Genomic DNA, 23,112 nt, shown 5'->3' on the forward strand with positions numbered 1-23,112 from the left:
GGGGCGGTGTTTGGGAAGGAAGTCCTTTTTTCAGAGGACCCTTCTCTTCCAGAAGCCCCCCTGGCAGCTGTGCTTCTACGCGGAATTTTGGAATCCGGAAGAACGGTCTTCCAGACTCCAAATCATGTGACGTTATGCTAATGAGGCACAGGGAATTTTCATCTGCACCTCATTAGCATCTGTTGCTCCCTGTATTAGCATGCCACTTCCAAAGGAAGTGTCCTGTGTAGAAATGGCTAAAGCGAACAAGAAGTTATATAAAAAGTAGAAATTAGGAGAAATTACAAAGGATGATTAGTAGTAGTAGTAGTAGGCATCCTTCAGTCTGCATAGACTATGGATCGTGCCCTTAATAGTTTCAATTGAGGACTTAATTTACAGCGTCTACTGTGATTATGAAGACCCACACGGGAGTGACAGTCCTTGCTGCATCTCTTGCAGATGCGGTGGGTGTCTGGCAAGTCCTTAGCGTGCTTTCTGTGTGCTCACTTCTCCTCTGCTAGCTGTGTGATCCTCATTTCGCCCTTCTGAAGGCCCTTGTGGAACCCCTGCCTCCATCTGCTGCGGTCGTCTGCTAGTTCTTCCCAGTTGTCCAGCTCGATGTCTACCTCTCTGAGGTCTCTCTTGCAGACGTCTTTGTAGCGCAACTGGGGGCATACGGGAGGTCTTTTGCCAGAGGCTAGCTCACCATACAGGATGTCTTTTGGAATCCTTCCATCATTCATCCTGTGGACGTGGGCAAGCTAGCGGAGCCGACGCTGCCTGAGGAGGGTGTGCGTGGTTGGGATTCCAGCTTGCTCAAGGACGGCGGTGTTGGTCACTCTGGCCTACCATGATATTCCAAGGATGCGCCTGAGGCAGCGCAAGTGGAAGACGTTCAGCCTCTTTTCCTGGCGGGCATACAGGGTCCAAGTCTCGCTGCCATAAAGGAGGGTGCTGAGGATGCAGGCTCTGTAGACTTGCATTTTGGTGTGAGTGTACAGCTTGTTGTTATTCCACACTTTCTTGCTGAGTCTGAACAGAGTTGTGGCCGCTTTTCTGATCCTCCTATTTAGCTCAGTGTCCAACGACAGGGTGTCAGTGATGGTGGACCCGAGGTAAACGAACTCGTGGATGACCTCTAACGTACGTTTGTCTTCTTTAGGCTGATGGTAAGCCCAAAGTCCTTGCATGCTTTGGAGAACTGATCCAGCAGTTTTTGAAGCTGGTCTTCTGTGTGAGACACTACAGCAGCATTGTCTGCGAACAGCATGTCTCTGATGAGGACTTCCCGCACCTTAGACTTAACTTTCAGCCTTGCAAGATTAAACAGTTTCCCATCAGATCTTGTGTGCAGCAAGATGCCCTCTGTTGAAGATCTGATGGGAAACAAAGGATGACTATGAGCAAAAAATACACGTATGGAGGGGCAAGATTAGAAAGGCCAAGGCACAAAATGAGCTCAAACTATCTAGAAATATGAAGGTAACAAGAAGACATTCTATAAATACATTAGAAGCAAGAGGAAGACCAAGGACAGGGCAGAGTCACTGCTCAGTGAGGAGGAAGAAACAATATCAGGAAACATAGAAATGGCAGAGGAGTTTAATGACTTAGTTTGGGTCTTCACCAAGAAGTCTGATGGAAAAAACAACTAGCATGGTGAGTGCTGGTGGGAAGTGGGTAGGTGTAGAGGACTGAAAAAGGGCAAATATAGTGCCCATCTATAAAAAGGCTAAAAAAAAAAACCCAGGAAACTACAGACCAGTCAGTTTAACTTCTGTGCTGTGAAAGATAATGGAACAAGCAATTAAGGAATTCATCTGCAAACATCTGGAAGAAAATGAGGCAATAGGTAACAGCAAGAATGGAGTTAAGAAGAACAAATCATATCAGACCAATCTGACAGCTTTCTTTGACAGGTTAAGAAGTTTTGTGGATAAGGGAGAAATGGTGGATGTGGTATATCTAGACTTTAGTAAGGAATTTGACACGGTCTCGCATAATCTTAACAATAAACTAGACAAATACAACTTAGAAGGGGCTACTATAAGGTAGGTGCATAACTGGCTGGATAGCCCTTCTCAAGAGGGTCATTATTAATGGTTCACAGTCATGCTGGAAGGGCATAACAAGCGGGGTTCTGCGGAGGTCTGCTTTGGGACCGGTTCTATTCAATGTCTTCATCAATGACTTACATATTGGCATACAGAATACGCTTATTAAGTTTGCATATGATACCAAGCTGGGAGGAGTTGCAATTGCTTTAGAGGATAGGATCAGAATTCACAATGGTCTGGATAAACTCTAGAAATAGTCTGAGGTAAACATGGAAGTCATTCTTCTGCTCTACTCAGTGCTGATTAGGCCTCAGGTGGAGTACTGTGTCCAGTTCCGGGCACCACATTTCAAGAAAGATGTAGAGAAATTGGAGAAGGTTGGGGTAGAGCAAAAAAATGAATAAATGCCCAGAGAACATGAAATATGAGGGAAGACTGAAATAACTGGGCTTGCTAGTGTAGACTCAGCCAAAAAGCATTTCAAAATATGGCTCAGCTGTGTTGAAATACAGTGTCTACACACAATAGAGCCCATTTCAAAATAGAGCCATTGGATGTGGTTTGGCTTATTTTGAAAGAGACTCTGTTCCCTGTCTACATAGCCCCTATTTCAAAATAGGCACTATTCCTCGTACAATGAAGTTTGCCATTTTCAAAATACAGCATCTGCTATTTCAAAATTATTTCAAAATAGCAGTTATGTTGTGTAGACACTCACATACTTATTTTGAAATGGCAGCTGCTATTTTGAAATAACTTTGCTATGTGGACATATCTCAAAAGAGCTGTCCAGTGTGGCCATACTTAAGAGGCCAGTTTCAGTGAATGAGTCAGGTCAATTAAGGAGCAGTGCTTTTCCTTCATTTGCAATTGATGTCTTGCCCTTGGGTGGGAATGACAAACATGCTACTTGAAATGAATCAGGAAAGTCAGAACTCAGAGAATGTCAGGGAATTATGCTTTGTGGCAGAGCCATGGCAACAGCACTTACTGTGCTGGCAGAAAACATTCATTATAGAGGTTGTGTTCGCGTGGGTTGTTAGAGGTCCTTGCACATTTAAATGACAGCATATTTTGAATAAAGTCTCTGTGGTACACAAGTGATCACTGAAAAAAGCTGCCCCAGTCTCTAGAACAGCAGGTCTTGAAGTTTGTATTTACAAGTTGGGGTAGGTGAAAGACTTTGATTCTGATTAGTTTATTCTCTATTTTAAATTGTTCACCTGACACTTTATATGAACATACCTCAGCCTAAGAGTTATTCATGAACTATTTGCATAGAAAATGAACCAGGTGCTCATTAAGGCTGCCTTTGTGATATCCCAGGTCTCAGAAACAAGCTGGGGAGTCTCCCAACAACCCCTACATGTGCTGAAACTGTGTAAACTGAGAGGCTCAGGGGTCTAAAGCCTCAGCCAATGCACCACTCATGGGACCTCTGATTGGGGATCACCTGGCTCCATCAATTGGTCCAAACATGCTAATTAAATCAGAATGAGGCACAGGAAGTTTGTCCGAACAACAAGATAATTTCCTGCTGCAGCTGCATTGTGTTACCTTATTTCCACTAAAGGGTTACGCTCATATGTATTTTATTAAATGCCACTGTTGTATTAAAGGAAAAAGGGGAACTAGCTTTCAAGCACACACCCACACACACTCCTACCGTCCCGCACTCATACACCTACAGAGGTGAACTCATGTAGTTCAAGAGTTGCATGGAAAAAGTGAAGAAGCAAAGCATAGTGGGTCCAGTGTGTCTGCCTGCAGTCACAAATCCAGAGCAGCAAGCTGATCATAGGACCCCCTTGTCAACTTGTTTCCTTGTCAGCTTTATTTTTCGTCAGCGTAGTACTCAGGAGCAGTCAGCACCATCCACCCTGGGGAGCAAGCAGTTATAAAGCACTTTAAAGACTAACAAAATAGTTTATTAGGTGATGAGCTTTTGTGAGAAAGACCCACTTCTTCAGATCTGGGGATAGTGCTGTACAGTCTGCCCCGTGAAAGCTCATCACCTAATAATTTCTTTGTTAGTCTTTAAAGTGCTACAAGACTGCTTTTTCGTTTTGCTAAGATACAGATTAACATGGCTACCTCTCTGTTACTATTCATCCCAGGGAGAGGGAGGGGCTCAGGGGAGGGTCAGGATTCTAAGCCTCCTGATTAGTCAGTTTTTTTCCCTTTTTCCTTTTTTTTTTTGGCTATCCCTCATTTAAATTCTCCTCATCTCAGTTATCAGTTGTCAAGATTCATCAGATCTGAAAACATGGGTCTGTCCCACAAAAGCTCATCACCTAGTACATTATTTTGTCAGTCTTTATGACTTTATGATTACTTTTTGGTTTTGTGATGATACAGACTAATATGGCTACCTCTCTGAGACCGTTTTTCTGCCCAGTAGTGATGGCAAGAAAACTCCCTTACCCAATGGCTTTGCACCCATCTTTTTATATGTTTCAGTCCATAGCTCTTGTCCTGTCCCACTGCCCAGGATGCTGAATCATCACCACAGTCCCAGGACTATGTTTGATAACGAGTCATCAGCTAACAGCAGATTGGACTTTGATCTTGTCTTGATGGGGCCTCTTTCTTTTTCTTTGGTAGGTTCTTTTGTGAGGCTCAGCGCCTATTATTCTCTGGCTGTCAAGGTGCTGCTGGCAGCTGGTCATGCAGACAGGCTGGCTTTGGGGACTGATTCCATTGCACGCACACCTACATTCATATAAAGGAAAGCTTACTTTAGGGAAAGCAATTTCTTTTACAAAGGAACGTGCAGTATTTCTTACAGACTCATGGCATCTATAAACAATTTCTTACTAACATATAATACTTAATATAGACCTAGAATCCACTAGAAAACAAAACTTATGAAAAAATGTGACTATATAGCACAAAGTTACTGTTACAAAGCTTAAAGTATATACAGAGGATAACTGAAAGTTACAAGCTTTCATTCACATTATACTGGGCTGGGCAGAAGCTTTACATAACAATTTGGATCCTGCTTTGCCAGCCTCTTACACCCAACTCTCTTCCTGATTCCTGCTCCGCTACGGCCTTCCCTCATCTCTGCCTTCACACCTATTCTCATCATGGTCCTGCTCCATGCTTGTTCCTTGCCTCTGCTCCAGTTCCTGCCCTTACAGCTCACCTCCACTCATTAGTTACCATTCCTGGCTCTGACCCCAGCCTCTAACTTCTGATCCTCACTCCGGACTGATGCTTGGCTCTGACATTTGCTATGTGACCATGGCTGAGCCCTCAGACTCAATTCCTGGTCCTGATTCTGGCTTTCTCCCTGGCTCTGGTAATTGGCAATTGCACAAGTGCTGAGCATTGGTTTCATTCTTCAACCTGTATGCTACTCCTTCTACTAGGCCTTACTTCTATTCCGACTGCAAAGAACAGACTGTCTACATCTGGACCCATAACAGCTTTGTGGCACTCCAGCTGTACAAACCAGTCTTAACGCTGACCTTAGTGGCCATCTGAAGATTCTCCTCCACAAAGAAATTCTTGAGAGATATAGAGCTGCTGTTGTTAAGCATCCTACTTTCTTCACAGCCTTTGGAGCAGGGGTTGTGCTGTGAGCGTGTCAAGGAAAACAGAGGCAGTTAACAAGGAGTTCTAAAGGGAGCAACTGAAAACACTGCGCTGGGAAGCCTTGGAATTTGGTGAGTGGCATCAGAGTTGTCAGTGAGTTGTCTAGATGATTGTGTGTTTGTTCTCCATGTGTGGTCTATGTAGCTGGGCCAGTAGCCCCACAGTAAGAAAGGTATCTTGCTAAAGGCCAAGCAGCTCTAGCCCATGAAGCTTTGATCAGTCTGTGGCTAAAGAATGCAAGGCTCCAATTCTTAGAGATTTTATCAGCTCAGCTTTTTGAGGTCTGAGTGATTAATTGCTTCCTGATGGTTTGGGGTGGAGCTGAGCTAACGGGAGTTCTGAGCAAGCTGGAGAGGCTTCCTTCCAGGTTCAGGACTATATATGGTATCATGAAGGCCAGTGATAGAACGGTGGTAGTGACCTGCTATGGATGGGCCATGTTCTCTTTCCTTCTTGCAAACTCATTTTATGTGCATGAAATGCAGGTTGATGACTGTGCTGGAGGAAAAGAATCTGGGATTGGGAGGGCAATAAAGAAGCTGGAGATTTCCTAGACAATCAGCTTTGGGAAAAATGAATACCCCAGAAACAAGTAAGTACGGAAGTGGGTACCAAGGACTCATACAGAGAGGACATCAGAGAGGAGGCTTGACAGTTCATAACCGCCAGAAGAAAGAGATTACAGTAGCATTCTATGTGGCTGGTGACAGATGAAGATGAACAGGGTGGTCCTTGAGGGTAAGGGAAAAGGGAGCAAAGCAACACAACTAAAAGTTTGAAATTAACACCAAGTCCTCACTATGGAAACTTTGAAAGATACCTCTAAAGATCCAGCAGGTGCAAGGGAACAAAGAGATGTAGGGAACACACAATTAATTAAAAAGCCAACGAACATGAAAGGAAGGAATTCTTGAATTGAATACGCTGATCCAGCAGGTCTGCATACTGAACAAGAGAGATTAGGATTGCTCATATATTATCATAACTTTGATCTAGTTAGTATTACTGAGTGGAATGATTAGAATGAGAAAATCAATGCTTATAACCTAATTGTTAAGGATCAAGGGAGTAAAAATAGAGGAATGTCACTTTGTCATAAAAGACAATATCTGTTTTTGAGTCAATGATAAATTAGAAGTAAGTGATCACTTAGGTGTATGGATCAATATCCTTACAGATAAAGCACAAGATGGGGGTATTAGATTGTGTCTGCTATAGACCACAAAATCACACTGGGAACATGATGACCATGTCCTTACACAATTATCTGTAATGTGTGTGGGGAAAACTGTGTGATCATGGAAAACTTCTATCTGAGTGAATTATGCTGGAGGTTTCTAAAGATTATTGATGAAATGTTCCTAGTTCAAAAAGTGTTGCAGTCACTGTCTTAACTGATAAAGAGGAAATGATCACAAAAAGAATAAATAATGGTAGCTTAGCACACGTGATCATGATTTGACCATATGTATAATGTGCAAGAAGAATAAATTCCAGACTGTGGTCAAAAATATTAATTCAGGGAATCCCAAGGAGGTGTAACATTTATTTTTGGTTCATTTACAACCATTATTGAATACCGTGCCCCCTACTGGTGTCCACTATTAAGGAAGAGTATTGCTAAATTAGAGAGGACTCAGAGAAGAGCCAGGAGACTGACAGAAGGATTAGAAAACATGTTTTATAGTGATAGGCACAAAGAACTCAGTCTGTTTAATTTAACAATGAAAAGACTAAGGGGTGACTCAATCACTATCTTTAAGTATTTACATGGGGAACAAATATTTAACAATGGGTTCTTTGGTTTCTCAGAAAATCATAGAATCATAGAATCATAGAAGAGTAGGACTGGAAGGGACCTCGAGAGACCATCAAGTCCAGCCCCCTGCCCTCATGGCAGGACCAAGCACTTTCTAGACCACCCCTGAAAGGCATCTATCTAACCTCTTCTTAAATATCTCCAGTGATGGAGATTCTACCACCTCCCTTGACAATTCGTTCCAGTGTTTGATCACCCTGATGGTAGGAACTTTTTCCTAATGTCCAGCCTGAACCTCCCCTGCTGCAGTTTACGTCCATTGCCTCTTGTTCTATCCTCAGAGGCAAGGAAGAACAAGTTCCCTCCCTCTGCCTTATGACACCCTTTTAGATACCTGAAAACTGCTATCATGTCCCCCCTCAATCTTCTCTTTTCCAAACTAAACAAGCCCAATTCTTTCAGCCTTTCTTCATAGGTCATGTTCTCTAGACCTTTGATCATTCTCGTTGCTCTCCTCTGGACCCTCTCCAATTTCTCCACATCCTTCCTGAACTGCAGTGCCCAGAACTGGACACAATACTCCAGCTGAGGCCTAACCAGCGCAGAGTAGAGCGGGAGAATGACTTCTCGTGTCTTGTTCACAACACACCTGTTGATGCATCCTAGAATCATGTTTGCTTTTTTTGCAACAGCATCACACTGTTGACTCATATTTATCTTGTGGTCCACTATAACCCCTAGATCCCTTTCTGCTGTACTCATTCCTAGGCAGTCCTTTCCCATTCTGTATGTGTGACACTGATTGTTCCTTCCTAAGTGGAGCACTTTGCATTTGTCCTTATTAAACTTCATCCTGTTTATCTCAGCCCATTTCTCCAGTTTATCCAGATCCTTTTGAATTATGACCCTATCCTCCAAAGAAGTTGCAACCCCTCCCAGCTTGGTATCATCTGCAAACTTAATAAGTGTACTTTCTATGTCAATATCTAAATCGTTAATGAAGATATTGAACAGAACCGGTCCTAAAACAGACCCCTGCAGAACCCCACTAGTTATACTTTTCCAGCAGGATTGAAAACCGTTAATAACTACTCTCTGGGTATGGTTATCCAGCCAGTTGTTCACTCACCTTATAGTAGCCCCATCTAAGTTGTATTTGCGTAGTTTATTGATAAGTATATTATGTGAGACCGTGTCAAATGCTTTACTGAAGTCTAGGTATACCAAATCCACCGCTTCTCCCTTATCCACAAGGCTCGTTATTCTATCAAAGAAAGCTATTATATTGGTTTGACATGATCTGTTTTTAACAAAATCATGCTGGCTGTTCCCTGTCACCTTACCACCTTCCAAATGCTTGCAGATGATTTCTTTAATTACCTGCTCCATTATCTTTCCTGGCACAGAAGTTAAGCTGACTGGCCTGTAGTTTCCTGGGTTATTCTTGTTCCCCTTTTTATAAATGGGTACTATATTTGCCCTTTTCCATTCTTCTGGAATCTCTCCCGTCTCCTACGATTTTCCAAAAATGATTGCTAAAGGCTCAGATACCTCTTCTATCAGCTCCTTGAGGATTCTCGGATGCATTTCATCAGGCCCTGGTGATTTGCAGACATCTAATTTTTCTAAGTAAATTTTAATTTGTTCTTTTCTTATTTCAACTTCTAAACCTACCCCTTTTTCACTAGCATTCTCTGTGTCAGACATTCCTTCAGATTTCTCAGTGAAGACCGAAACAAAGAAATCATTAATGCCTAAGACAAGTCCATGTCTGGAATTTGAAGCTAGGCAAATTCAGATGGAAATAAAGAATTTTTTTAGATGATGGTAATTAACCATTGGTATAATTTACCAAGTTTTATCATGAAGTCTCCATCACTGACAATTTGTAAATCAAGATTGTCTAAGCCAGAAGCACTGAGACCACTGACAAGGGAAAGTGACAGCTCTCCTCTACAGCTTTCGCAGAGCTTCACCTGGATCTTACCTTATGCTGTACAGCAGGCAGCTTTAGCCCCTAAAGTCACAGGTTCAATCCCTCCTGCCAACGGAATCTGTCATCCTTACAAGTGGGGGCTATGAAGCACTGAGACTACTGACGAGTGGGAGTGAACTCTTTTTTATAGTTTTAGCTGCAAGGAAGTTGGATTTTTAGCTCATGCTATAGAGGCACATGGCTTCAGCCCCTAAGGTTGCAGGTTTGGTAACTCCTGTGGATGATCAGTCTCCATCAGCCTTACAACTGGATATTTCTTCTATAGATTTGTGGTAAGAGTTTTGAGGGGAAATTCTATGGATTATGTTATTTGGAAGGTGAGGCTAGATGATCACCATGGTCTCTGGAATCTTTCAGTCTAAATGGAGCCAGAATTTGCTGTATTTTGGCAATCCACAGTTATATATTGTCCCCTTGCAAGTCACTGAAGGCATTAAGAATTAGAGCAGCTCTGAGTCCTCTCCTGGGACTTTCACAGGGAGGCTGGTGCAGCCCCAACAACTGTGAAACTAGTATTAGTGTTTTTCATTCCCTTTCCATATCTGTATATGACTGGCAGGCAGGAAGAATCAGGCATGATGTTTCCTGAGCTCTAATGATGATCTTTGTGGTGGATCTACAGTGCAACTGAAAGAAACAGCATTCCACAATTTGTGAGTCAAATCCTGAAATTTTAACTCAATTTTTCGTCACACCTGACTCTTGCAGATTCCCATTAAATATAATGGGAGTTTGCCTGAGTAATAACTGATTGCAATTCTATTTAAAATACCAGGTGGTCTTTTGCAACAGCACAGAAACCTTGGAGTTTCTGGGCTTAACATTGGATGGGCAATTTGCCATGGTGCTGGCTAAGTAAGAACTCTGGAAGGCCTATTTTATAGCCTTTATGTTTATATAATAACCCTTCCTGTGTGGCAGTTAAAAGCCCAACTGCATGCATAAGTCATTTTCCATCTATCTTGGCAAAGACAGGTTTTTGACATTCTAAACTTTATAACAGTGAATGATTGTGAAATACTGTAAGACCAAATTAAATAATTATAGGAAGAACTGTGATTAATTATAACCTAATGATTCAGATGCCTGGTAGCAGGAAGGACAAACTGTCATTTAACAATGAAAGGATTTTATCACTTGTTTAAAACTTAGATATTTTTATTAAGAAAAGGCTGAAGGATTTGGGCATATTTAGTCTACTGAAGAGATGCTTGAGGAGGGATTTGATAACAGCCTTCAACTACCTGAAGAGGGGTTCCAAAAAGGATGGAGAAGAGGCTGTTCTCAGTGGTGACAGACAATAGAACAAGGAGCAATGGTCTCAAGTTGCAGTGGTGGTGGTGGGAGGGAAAGTGTAATAGGATGGGGTTTCTGGGCACAGCTAGAGAAATCTATCCAGGGTAACTTTACTTAAAATCCAGGTTACTCACAGCCCCAGGCTAGGATTTCTTTCTAACTAAAGGCAAATCCAGCCAGCCACAACAGCACCTCTGCCAGTCCCATTCGCCAGCCAGAAGCCACACAAGCAAACCCACAGACTTCTCAGCTGCTCTACCAGCCCAGACCAACAACCCTCAAATTCAGGCGAGAGGCTCTTAAGCCTGTTTCACCAAACACCACACAGATTCTTCTGTTCTCCAAAGGGCCCAGCCCCAGTCCCTGGTCAACATATACTTGGATCTTACCCAAAACAACACATTTATCAATCCTTTAGATCTAATAATATCTAAAGATTTATTTTAAAAAAAGAAAGAACAGGGTTAGAGAGAAGAAGTGCTAAAACAATACTTCACATACATCTATTTCAGTTATTGATGCAGGCCAGCAGAGTTATTTGCTGATTCTTGAAAGTCACTGAAAGGTCATTTCAGGTTAAATAGATTCAGTTATTGGAACACTGTAGGTTCAGCCCTCTAGAGTCCACATGCTGGGACATGGACCCTTGGAGACTAAAAGCTCCAAGATGGAAACTGCTAAGTCCACACCTTTGTTCTCTCTTGTCTTGTGTTCAGGGACAAAGCCATTTCATCTTCCCATGCTCTCTTGTGCTTCTGCCCCCACCTGACTCATTGGCTGTTGTGGCAAACTGCCATTGGATAAATCCCAGGAGACAGCCTCCTATTTCTGAAATGGACCTGTTCCTTTGTCTCAGTCCAGGTCCCTTGACCAGGGGGCTGCATTCCATTGACAAGTCACAAGCCTGTGGGAAGTGGATTCGAGTCTGAGCACTTGTTTATAGTCTATTCATCCTGATTGCGGCTGATTTAACACCTCCTATAGTGAAGCTTAGCAGTGAAATATTTCCTAATACAGCTTATAGCTAAGAGAGAGAAAGCCATACTAGTCTATACACTATCAAAACAAAAAAGCAGTCAAGTAGCATTTTAAAGACTAACAAAATAATTTATTAGTTTAGCATATTGTGGGGCCATGCGGGTGCCCATAGCAGTTCCACTAATCTGGAGGTATAAATTGTCCCCAAATTGGAAATAACTGTGGGTGAGAACAAAGTTACAGAGGTCAGACACAAGATTGGCTGTGGTGACATCAGAGATGGCATTCCTGATAGCTCATGGCTAAAATCTCTTTACCTACATACATGTTACAGACACATAGGGAGCATGCATAGATTCAGGGCATCATCAACTTTCATTAGACACCTCACACAGCCCCCCCCCCAGCACATTATTTGGGGCCAATAGCCACACTGGGCATTAAAATGGCTTCCAGACCCAATATAAACGTACACTCATATGACTGGGGGTCTAGGTTGGAAGCTGGTAAAAACTATTTCACTAGGAGAGTGGTGAAGCTCTGGAGTGGGTTAACTAGGGAGGTGGTAGAATCTCATTTCCTAGAGGTCTTTCAGTCCTGGCTTGAGAAAGCTCTGGCTGGGCTAATTTAATTGTGATTGTGCCTGCTTTCATCAGGGGACTTGATTACCTCCTGAGATCTCTTCAACTCTATGATTCTATGATGCTAAATGTTGACTCCATTCACTTTAACTGGGTTTGCTCACTGTGCTGCACAGCAAACTGCTCCTCCCTGAGGGGGTTTAAGAAATGAGGTTAGATAGCTAGGTATGAGAAGCATGATTGTTATAGGTCAGTATGGGCAGCTAGAAGCCATAGGCTGTGTCTACATGTGCCCCAAACTTCGAAATGGCCACACAAATGGCCATTTCGAAGTTTACTAATGAAGCGCTGAAATGCATATTCAGCGCTTCAGTAGCATGTGGGCAGCTGCGGCACTTCGAAATGGACGTGGCTCGCCGCCGCGCATCTCATCCAGATGGGGCTCCTTTTCGAAAGGACACCGCCTACGTTGAAGTCCCCTTATTCCCATGAGCTGATGGGAATAAAGGGACTTCGAAGTAGGCGGTGTCCTTTCGAAAAGGAGCCGCATCTGGACGAGACGTGCGGCGGTGAGGCGCATCAATTTCGAAGTGCTGCAGCTGCCCACATGCTAATGAAGCGCTGAATATGCATTTCAGCGCTTCATTAGTAAACTTCGAAATGGCCATTTGTGTGGCCATTTCGAAGTTTGGGGCATGTGTAGACGTAGCCATAGAGAGGCAGAAGTGTTGTATGAATGATTCTAGCTTCTGGATATGTCATTTTCATTGCCTGAGTCCCTTTTCAGTTCCTAGGTCATTCTTTGAATTTACCATCTCTCTGTCTACATTACTGACCTATCTTTGTATTTAGAACCAGCTCTGAATGCTTTACCGCTGAGTAGATTGAAAGCTTTTTTGACCTTCACTTGGTGAAGTGCTACATAAAGTAGTAGGCTGGGTAAGTTAGATCACTAAAAAGCCACACAGAATACAGGATTACTTTTGGCAAGACAGCTGCTGTTTTCCAGTGTGAGGCTTCACGTTAAAATGAAATGGGAAAAAAAGAAGCTGTTTATTCAAAGTGTGTGTGGATGTGCATGTGGAAATGGAAATGAACAGCCCTCACAGTCTACAATCTTGATATTTTATATCAATTGTGAGATGCGTGACTCTTGACCCTCTTTTTAAAAGGAGAAATATAACAAATTATAATTTCTTGCATTATTTTCTTCCGAGACTCTCCACTGTCACTCATTTTCATAGTTTTCTCACCTGGTGGCACTGATTTAAGACTCAATATGTATTCTGTCTTGTTATTTTTCAGTTCCTCAAAAATTAGTTTTTTCTATTGGTTTAGAATTACAATTACTTGTATCATTCATTTGCTCCTAAACCAAATAATAGGAAAACAACAGGCTCTTAGAAAAGGGAGAATTTCAAATGTCAGGGAACTTTGATAAAGAATCCAAAAGTGCCTCTGCATGTGTCATGGGCAAACCTTTCCATACTCAGATGGGAAAAAGCAACTGCAAAACCAGAGGCTAATCTAAGCCCAAATAAATAGTAGCAGGGTGGACTCACCACTGGGCCTCTTCCTGCTCCCCTGCCCATCCCCACTTCTGACTGTATATCTTATAGAAGCTCTTTCCAGCCAAACTCCCCCAGCTGACACCTGCCCTGGTCCCTGTTGTGGCCTGCCTTGTCTCATGACTCAGCCCATCGGTCAGCTCACAATTTTTGTCCATCTCTTCCAGAGTAACAGAAATTTTTGTAGTAACAAAAATCTCCAGTGTCCCTGTTTCTTTTGCTAAGTGAATTGTCTGCCCTGTGGTCCCCATACTGTTCTCTCAGAATTTTCAGTCATTCTTGTGACATTTCCTCTACGGGCTTCCCACCTCCCTTCTGAGCTGCTGGGTGGATAAGCCAGGTCCTCCCACTACATTAAGTTCCAGTCCAGGGATACTGTAACCAGCAGCCAAGATCTGTTCTATCTACTATCCATTTAATCTGCTGCCTTCTGTTGTCAGCAGGCCTCTCCAAGACCCTCTCTAAATTCACACTTCATTCAGAATCAGGACTGACAGCGCTATCTCTGGCATCCACAACAAAATACCAAACTCAGGGTACAAATGTAAATCCATTTCTGCCTTCCTTAAGCTTTGGTCTTCATCCCTGTCTGTTTACTACTCAGGAGAGTATGATAGAGTAAATTAATTCCATGGACTGCCTCCTTGACCCTCCTAATCTCTCTAATCCTAAAGAACAACTCTAGAATTTCTCCATGTAGCCTAAATTTCATTCCTTTATAGTCACCACTCAGCCTTTTCCCCTGCTGGGCTTCACCTTTAATTAACCCTAACACATCCTCCTGCCACATGGTGTAATCGGCTTCTCAGGTCCACCATGAACCTTTCATTGTCTGTAGGGAGCACACCTTCTCCTGCATACTGTTCCTGACTCTCACGGGTATGTTAAATTGGGTTGGAAAAATTTCATGAAAATAAACTAATTTGGTACATCTGGACCCACCAGATTCCTGAATGGAATGATGAAGAGAGGAAAGGAAACTGGCAGGAAATCAAAATCTGTGGACTTTTTGAACCTTTGGACAAAGACTTAGTTCAGGGTCATTTGAGTTGGGGTTGGTCCTCCTAAATTCTCAGAACTGGTTGGCAGATTCTCTTTAGTTGGCAAACCAGATGCGTAAAGTAAAAAGAGCATGTCTTTTTCCAACATTTGCAGCGCATCCAGATGTTGGGTGGGCTGGAAACAGTGAAATGGTAGATAAGCCTTGAAAGTGTCAGCTATTCGGAGCTCAGATATCAGCCCTAGGGTTTTCATGAAACTGCACTACCAAAATTATCCCTGGACTTCATCAGATGACCTTCCTGTAGGGCATGTGGCTAAATCATGGGCCTTTGGGCCTGAAACTCTGCCAAGATAATATCCCTTAAAGTGCATAGCTGGAAGAAAGAGGGATGTAGAATCAGAGCTGTAGAGAAGCTCTGCTTGTGTGAAACAGAGGCTCAGTCCTAAAGACTGTAGCGGGCTGCTAGACAGAAACTGTGTTCCACTGGAGCAACTAAGCTCTGGAGCAACACTCTCTGGAAAACTTATCCATAAAGTCATCTTTCAAAGCTGCAGTTTTGCTGACTCTCTCTAGCCCTTGTGAGCCTGCTAGAATAGTGTAAGGAGAATTCACAGTTTCCTTGAAAAGCTGAACTCCCAATTATTCAAAGGATTTTCGTGTGAGATAGTGTGAGATATGAAGTAAAGTGAAAAAAAAAAAGATGCCAGTCAAATGTCTGTAAGCATCCAATGAGAGCCTGGTTGATTCTTCTTTCCTATGAAGTCAGTTTAACTCCCTGTAAAAATAACAAAACAAAACAAAAACTCACCATGAAGGCAAACCAGGCAATACTTCATCTGGACAACATGCATCGAAACTCCTAATCCCTAAAATAGCATCAGCTGAAACAGCATGTGAACAAGGGAAATGACAATCTATTGTACTTCTACAGTGAGTTCATTTCTGTGTGTGTCATTTATAGCATCATAATGCACATTGCATTATTGTTCTACTTAGACAGTGAATTGCTGATGTGTATAATGATGCACCTGTTAGTTAAGAAATCCCTCAGAAGCTAAACACTATTATAAAACTGACATAGTCTGACACAGCCAGAACTGTCAGGATATTTCCTCTGCATTATGCATTATTTTCTGCTTTACTGCCATTAAAGAAAATAATAAAACAGCTGTTACTGAGTAGTATGTTGTCATATATCAGTGAAAAGCACGGAAATGATTGTAGCAAGTGCTATTCACAGTGTTATAATTAAGAGTGGGTCATACTTTCCATTATAATTTTTTTTTCATGGGCAAGTGTGAATATATATCTTCCTAAAGCCAAGAAAAAAAAACACTATATAATTTTGTGTTTGAAAATGTAAGTTTCATGCTGGAGTGACACAGAATGTGTAGGCTTCGTCATAGGCAAAACATGGATATATCACTTGTGGAACAACAGAATGCTGTTGTTCTGCCTTATCTGTAACATGGACCATCAGTGACAGGGTGTAGCTCAAATACAGTGAGCTTTCAGTCTTTTTGAAAGTACTAAATTTGTGTTTCTTCAGGGACCTATATAGCCCCCATCACTGACATCATCTGAGCAGTTCACAGACATGTATGAATTTGTCCTCACAACATCTTTGTGAGATAAGGAAATATTTATTTACTTTATTATTAGTTGTAGTAGCAATAGTAATATTTTTTACAGGTAAACAACAGCAACAGAGAGACTTAGTGGCATATAGGACATATAGGAAATCTATAACAGAGCTAGACATCCAGCTCCAATTTCCAGAGTTTCAGTATAATGCCCCAATCACACAATCACTCTTCCTCTGCTAGATCATCATTAGCCAATGGTGCTAGTTCTGAGGTTCAAGTTTGCAGTGTGTGCAGCAGGAAACAAACTGGGATAGGAGAGAGACTACTGTCCTGCTGTGCATAGGTTAAGACTGTCATTGTTCATCACAGGTTAGTAATGATCTGACCTGAGTCTGAATCAATTATTGATGCCTCCTTGATTCAAACCAGTGAAATAGATAGGAAAATTTCTGTGTCATTTGCAAAGCGGAGTCCTTCACTGGGAGTGGTTTCTCTGTAGCCCTCAGACAAATAAGCCTGCGAGCCAGCCACACGAGTGTTCCAGCTGGCCTCAGTTTAGAAGGAGAAAGACTATAAAATGCAGATGAATCAAATAACATAAGGACTGGTAGATTCCAACGAGTACCTTGAATTACATCTGGAAATGGAAAGGAAAGCAGACAAATGTGTGAAGCACAAGCATACCATGCTTTGTATGCAAATGTGCCAGGCAGTGGCAGCTGTAGTTAAATGGAGAGCACACGAGTTAATCGCTGAATTTTTTGCTTCTACTTAGGGTTCAACTGCAACTGCCTTTGAATGAATATGCATGGGACCTTTCAAGACCTTCTGTGGACTTTATACTTCTGCTTTCTGAGCACAAGGCAATAGCAATAAGGGGCTTCCCACACTTCTAAGTGGGCTTGCAGTACTGCAACACCTTTTTAAAATATGTTAGATGCTATTTCTGAGCATGCCCTGCAACATGCCCTCATGCATTGTTCAACTCCATAATCCCCCACAGACCCCCACTGGCTCTCAGTTCTAAAATAGATACCCCAGAATTTCCATTCATACACTTTTCAATATCTATTTATCCTTTCTTTACTGCTTCCCCTTTCTCTTTTTCTGCCACCTAGAGATAAAATTGCTAAAGTCAATAATATTTATGAAGCAAGTGGCCTTAGCTAATTCTGTATCAAAGTTGTAATTTTCCTGCTAAGTGGCCTTTATAGTCAGTACATTATTGCAGTCTACTTAGTCTGGGGGACTTTGTATTTCTGATAAACTTGGAAATTAAGTAATACAACTAACAGGACATCAGCTAGTGTGGAAAGCATGACTCACACATTTGTGGGGGGAAACGGAAGCACTATGTCTTATCTGGACTTTCTAAGGCCACGGCTATACTAGCCCCCGCCTTTTGAAAGGGGAATGCTAATGAGCCACTTTGGCAGATGCTAATGAGGCACTGGCATGAATATGTAGCATCTCATTAGCATAATGGCGGCCGTGCACATTTCAAAATTGTCGCTTTCGAAACACATGGTGCTCATGTAGACAGGGGTCTTTCGAAAGGACCCCTGGACTTCAAAAGCCCATTCTTGCCATTTGGTTTTGGGAAGAAGGGGCTTTCGAAACCTGGGGGGTCCTTTCAAAAGGCCCCTGTCTACATGAACGGTGGGCTTTTCAAAAGGGGCACTTTTGAAATGTGTGCGGCTGCCATTAAGCTAATGAGGCAGTGCATATTCATGTAAGTGCCTCATTAGCATCTGCTGAAGTGGCTCATTAGCATTCCCCTTTTGAGAGGTGGGGTCTAGTGTATCCACAGCCTAAGGGTGCTTAGTTATAGATATTTCCTAAATATCTTGAATTATTCAATTATTATTCCATGAATTTCAAATATGCACATCATTATAGGCTATGGTCACTAAATAATTGGATTAAAAGGAATAGCTACTTACTCTACAGAGAAGAATAAAAATCTCACCCACATCTTCTTCTGAGGCTAGATTTAAGGTGCTACATAAAGAGATGTTCCAATGGAAACCCAGCGTATGGTTCAACTGTTTGCCACCCCTCAAAAATAGACAAGACTTGGGCACAGCCTGGTCCTGGATATTCTTACTGTCCATGTATATGATCTTTTCAGGAACCTACTGAACTTTTGGCCTCAATGATCTTTTGTGGCAATGAATTCTTTAAGTTAATTAAGGCGTAGTTGTTAAGGTGTTTCCTGTGGTTATTTTTGTCTTTTGTTTTATTTATTTGGCCCCTTGTTCTTGTATTACAATAAATGGCAAACAACATTCATCTCTTTATACCAGCCTTTATTTTAAATGTTTCCATCATATACCTGCTGCAGTGGCAAGAACGGGAGGGATTTAGGGAGCGTATAGATGGCAAAATATTTTGCAACCTTGGAAAAATCTTAAGGATGTGGAGTAATATAATTTCTGTTAATTCAGTTATGGATGTTGACGCACTAACAAAACACATAAATTTAAAATGGAAAGCATATTTCTCTCAGGAGATTGGGCATTTGGTCACCTAAAAATTAACTCTGAATTTTTTTTTTCTTTCAAAAATTCAGAAATGCTATGAGGCTCCTGAGTGCTATTTTGGGTACTTTTGAGTATTTCATGACCTTCATTTGGTTTTCACTGAAAGGCTTGCCCTGGAAAACTAGAAAATACAGCTCATTCATCTATGTGAACCTGACAGAAGTTAATCTAGGAAAGTGCATTTCACTCACAAAAGCCCAAATGACATTTCCATGTTTACCAAAAGGGCAGCGTGAAATGATGCTATAAAAGCACAGTGGAAGCTGCACAAAACATTGTGTTAATGGGATGTGTGCTGTGTTATGGCTTGCCAAGCATTTCTGAGATGATTTGTGAAGTTAGGTCTGGTTGTAAAGCCATTGTAGTAAGCCCTCCTAGCTCTCAACTGTGCACCATCGCTCAAATGTATGTAACACCGTTCAAGATTAGATTAGAAGCTTCAGGGGCAATCATTGGATAAATGTTTTTTCATCAGTTGCTTAAGCAGTTTGTCAAAAGAAGGATGGGTTCTAACTTTCAAGGAGAAGAATTAAAGCAGAGAGATTTCTATTCTATTCTATTCAAAATCAAAACAAAAAAGCAGTCCACTTTAGCACTTTAAAGACTTACAAAATAATTTATTAGGTGATGAGCTTTAGTGGGACAGACCCACTTCTTCACCTCACTATTCAAAATCAAGGGTCTGGTCCTACATAGTGCTGAGCTGCTATGGGGTGGTGCAGAGAAAAGTTTAACTCACTCCTTTGCAGGAAGTGCACATTGACTCACAGGACTGGATCCTATAGACCTGAATTCATGGGCAAGGGGTTATGGCTCACCACTTTCTGCATCTGAGCACAAGATATTTAGGTTCTTGTACCAATTCAGAGACAGAGGACCCAGAGAAGTCTATCTTGAAAGAGGAGTTCCAGGGCACATGTGAAAAGCACTCAAACTGAGGACAATACCAATTAATTTAAAATCTTTATTAAAATGAGTGAAAGAATAACAGACATCAGAAAACATAAAGTTATCAAAACATAATACCATTTTACTACTGCTTCTGGTAACAGCAGTAAAAGATAAAGAATTACTTAGCCCAGTGTACTCACATCCCTCCCTGGAAACTGATGTTAAGAGACATAGGACGAGCCTTGCCTCTGGCACGCCTGATGAAGTTGAAGTTCCAGACAGGACAGAAGCCAACAGAAGCTAGAGAAGCTCACAGCATGCACACTCACATCCCCCTCTAGCCCCCAAGCATAGAGATTGTGCAGGGTCTTGGCATCTTTTTATTCTAGCCCAGCCTACCATGCCCATATTTTATTTCCTCATCATAAGAAATCCTGAATCCATTGTATTTGGCCTTTCCATCACCTTTTCTGCCCTGATGTCTGCTTTGTAGTTACTGACTGGTTCTGGCACCAGGTGAACTGGCACAGCTCTATGTTTTGTTCCCCTATTTGGTTCCCCAAAGTTGAAGGACAGCTAAATAAGCATTTTATCTAGGACAGAGGTCACATACGTTAACTTACTCTGCTCATGTGCTTTAGCTGTTCATACAGGAAACATACTTGTAGGTTGCTAGAGACAAGCCTATTAACTGGTTTCAGCAAAAGCAAAAAGGAGTCCAGCAGCACCATAAAGACTAACAAGTTTTATTATGGCATAAGCTTTCATGAATTGCAACTCCCTTCATCAGATGCATGAAGTGAAAGAATCAGATGGTAGGGATATGGATGTGGGAGCACTACATGAGAGCTAGTTCAATCAGGGTGGATATGGATCAAGAAGGTGAAAATACCTAAAGTGGAAAATTACTTATTGTAATGAGAGGGCCATTCCCAGACCCCATTCAGACCCATTCTGATGGTTTCAGATTTGCATATGAATTCCAGCTCAGCAGTTTCCAGTTGCAGTCTGTTTTGGAAGGTTTTTTCTTGAGGGTGGCAACTTTCAAGTCTGTATCTGTGTGTCCAGGGAGGTGAAAAAATTCCAACTGGTCTTTGTATGTTACTATTCTTGATGTCTGATTTGTGTCCATTTATTCTGTTCTGTGGAAAGAGCCATGCTTGGCCAATATATGCAGCAGAGAGGCACTACTGGCACATGATGGCATATATCACATTAGTAGATGTGCTGATGAATGAGCCTTTGATAGTGTGACTGATGTGGTTAGGCCCTATGATGGTGTCACTAGGGCAGATTTGTGGACAGAGTTGGCAATGGGATTTGCTGCAGGAAATTGGTTCCTGGGTTCGTGTTTTTGTTGTGGGGTGTGTGGATAGTGATATGTGTTTCAGTTGGGGGGCTTTCTGTGAGAGAGTACTGGCCTGCTTCACAAGGTAAGAACAAGGGGTTGTCACCTAGGATTGCTTCATAATTATGTGTTAAATAGATTTTAGACGGGGACTCTGGCTAATGACCAGTGGCATTCTGTTGCTTTTTTTGTTATATCTGTTCTGTAGTATGTGACTTCTGGGTACCTACCTGGCTTTGTCAATCTGTTTCTTCATTTTCCCAAATGGGTACTATAGTTTTAAGAATACTTGATAGAGAACATGTAGGTGTTTGTCATCTGACAGATTGGAGAAAATGTGGTTGTATCTTAAGGCTTGGCTGTAGATTTTGTGACGTGTTTCCCAAGAAAGTTGAAGGCATGTAGTGAAGTACAGTGGGCAGTACAGTTTTCTGGTATAAGGTGCTGTTTTATGTGATTATCACTTATTTGCACTGTAGTGTCCAGGAAGTGGATGTCTTGTGTGAACAGGTCCGGTAAGATTGACGGTGGAGTGAAAATTGTTGAAATCCCTGTTGAAGTCTTCAAGGTCCTCCTTTTTGTGGGTCCAGATGATGAAGCCATCTTCTATGCAACACAAGTGGTGGTGGGGCACTTGCAGACATGAGCTGAGGAAGTGTTGTTCTAAGTCAGCCATCAAAATGTTGGCATACTGTGGAGCCATATAGATACCCATAGCAGTGCTGCTGACTAGAAGGTATAAATTGTCTCTAAATCTGAAATGGTTGTGGGTGAGAACAAAGTAGTGAAGCTCAGCAACCAGCTGTTCTGTGACACCATCAGGCATGCAGTTCCTGACAGCTTGTAGTTCTGCCTTCTACTGCAAATGGGGTTCTTCAGGGTAGGCATTTCCCCTCATGGTGGCTCTGCAAACAGACATTGTGGGGGAGAGGAATTGACTAGCACCTCGCCAGCTGGCACTCACAGCACACTTGGACAGTTCTCACAGCACATCATTGTGCCATGGCACACTGGAAAACTTCTGGTGTAGACAGCTTCAGCCTCCATAGTAGCTAGGATGGTATTATTTGGAAGATCACCAATGGATTGTAGTTTTCTCAGGATGTCGGTGTTTTGAAGATAGCTGGGAGTACTGGTAACATAGGCCATGAGAAGAGAGTCTATATAGATGGACAATCCTGCTGTAAAAGTGCCAGGGCCTGAAATGTTGGGCTGTCCAGGATTACCAAATTTATGGATTGTGGTTAGCAGATAGAATACCCCTTGTTAGGATTCTGACGGTGTGTCTGTGGAGATTTGTTTCTGCGGTTCTTCAGGTAATTTCTTGAGTTGACAGTATAGTTTCTTTTGGTATTCCTTAGTGGAGTCAGAGGCTAGTAGAATGTGGTGTTGGAGAGTTGTCTAGCAGCCTCCAGTTCATAATCTGACCTATGATGCCTTACTATGTGATTTTATTCCATTGACCACTCAGTTGACATCTCAGGACTCTGATGGTTTAAGTAGCCCCACTGATTACTGCTGAAGTGCAAGTGTCTAGTCATATGTGGGAAGATAGAGCCTTCATCCTTCACACTTCTTTTTAAAAACTAATCAGGAATATACAGTACTTATTAATGTTGTAGCATCATAGCATCTTAGAAGTTAGAGATGAAAAGAAAAAAAAAAACCCTTCCATCTTGTCTATTTACCTTTCAATGCAGATTTGGTCCATATGACATAGAAGGGAATAGTATCTAAAGAAGAAGCAGCAGCAAGGCTGGAGCTTTTTACACTGAAATGTATCTGCCTGAAAAAACTGAAGTAGATATTGGCTCTATCTATAGCGTGATCCCAAAGGAACAAAGTATACACTACATAAAGGGCCAACATTTCTAGATAAAAGTATCCCTGGACCTGCAATTGGTATCTTGTTTCAGCCCTA

The sequence above is a fragment of the Carettochelys insculpta genome, chromosome 6 (assembly GCF_033958435.1).
Source record: "Carettochelys insculpta isolate YL-2023 chromosome 6, ASM3395843v1, whole genome shotgun sequence".
In the NCBI taxonomy this organism is placed as follows: Eukaryota; Metazoa; Chordata; order Testudines; family Carettochelyidae; genus Carettochelys; species Carettochelys insculpta.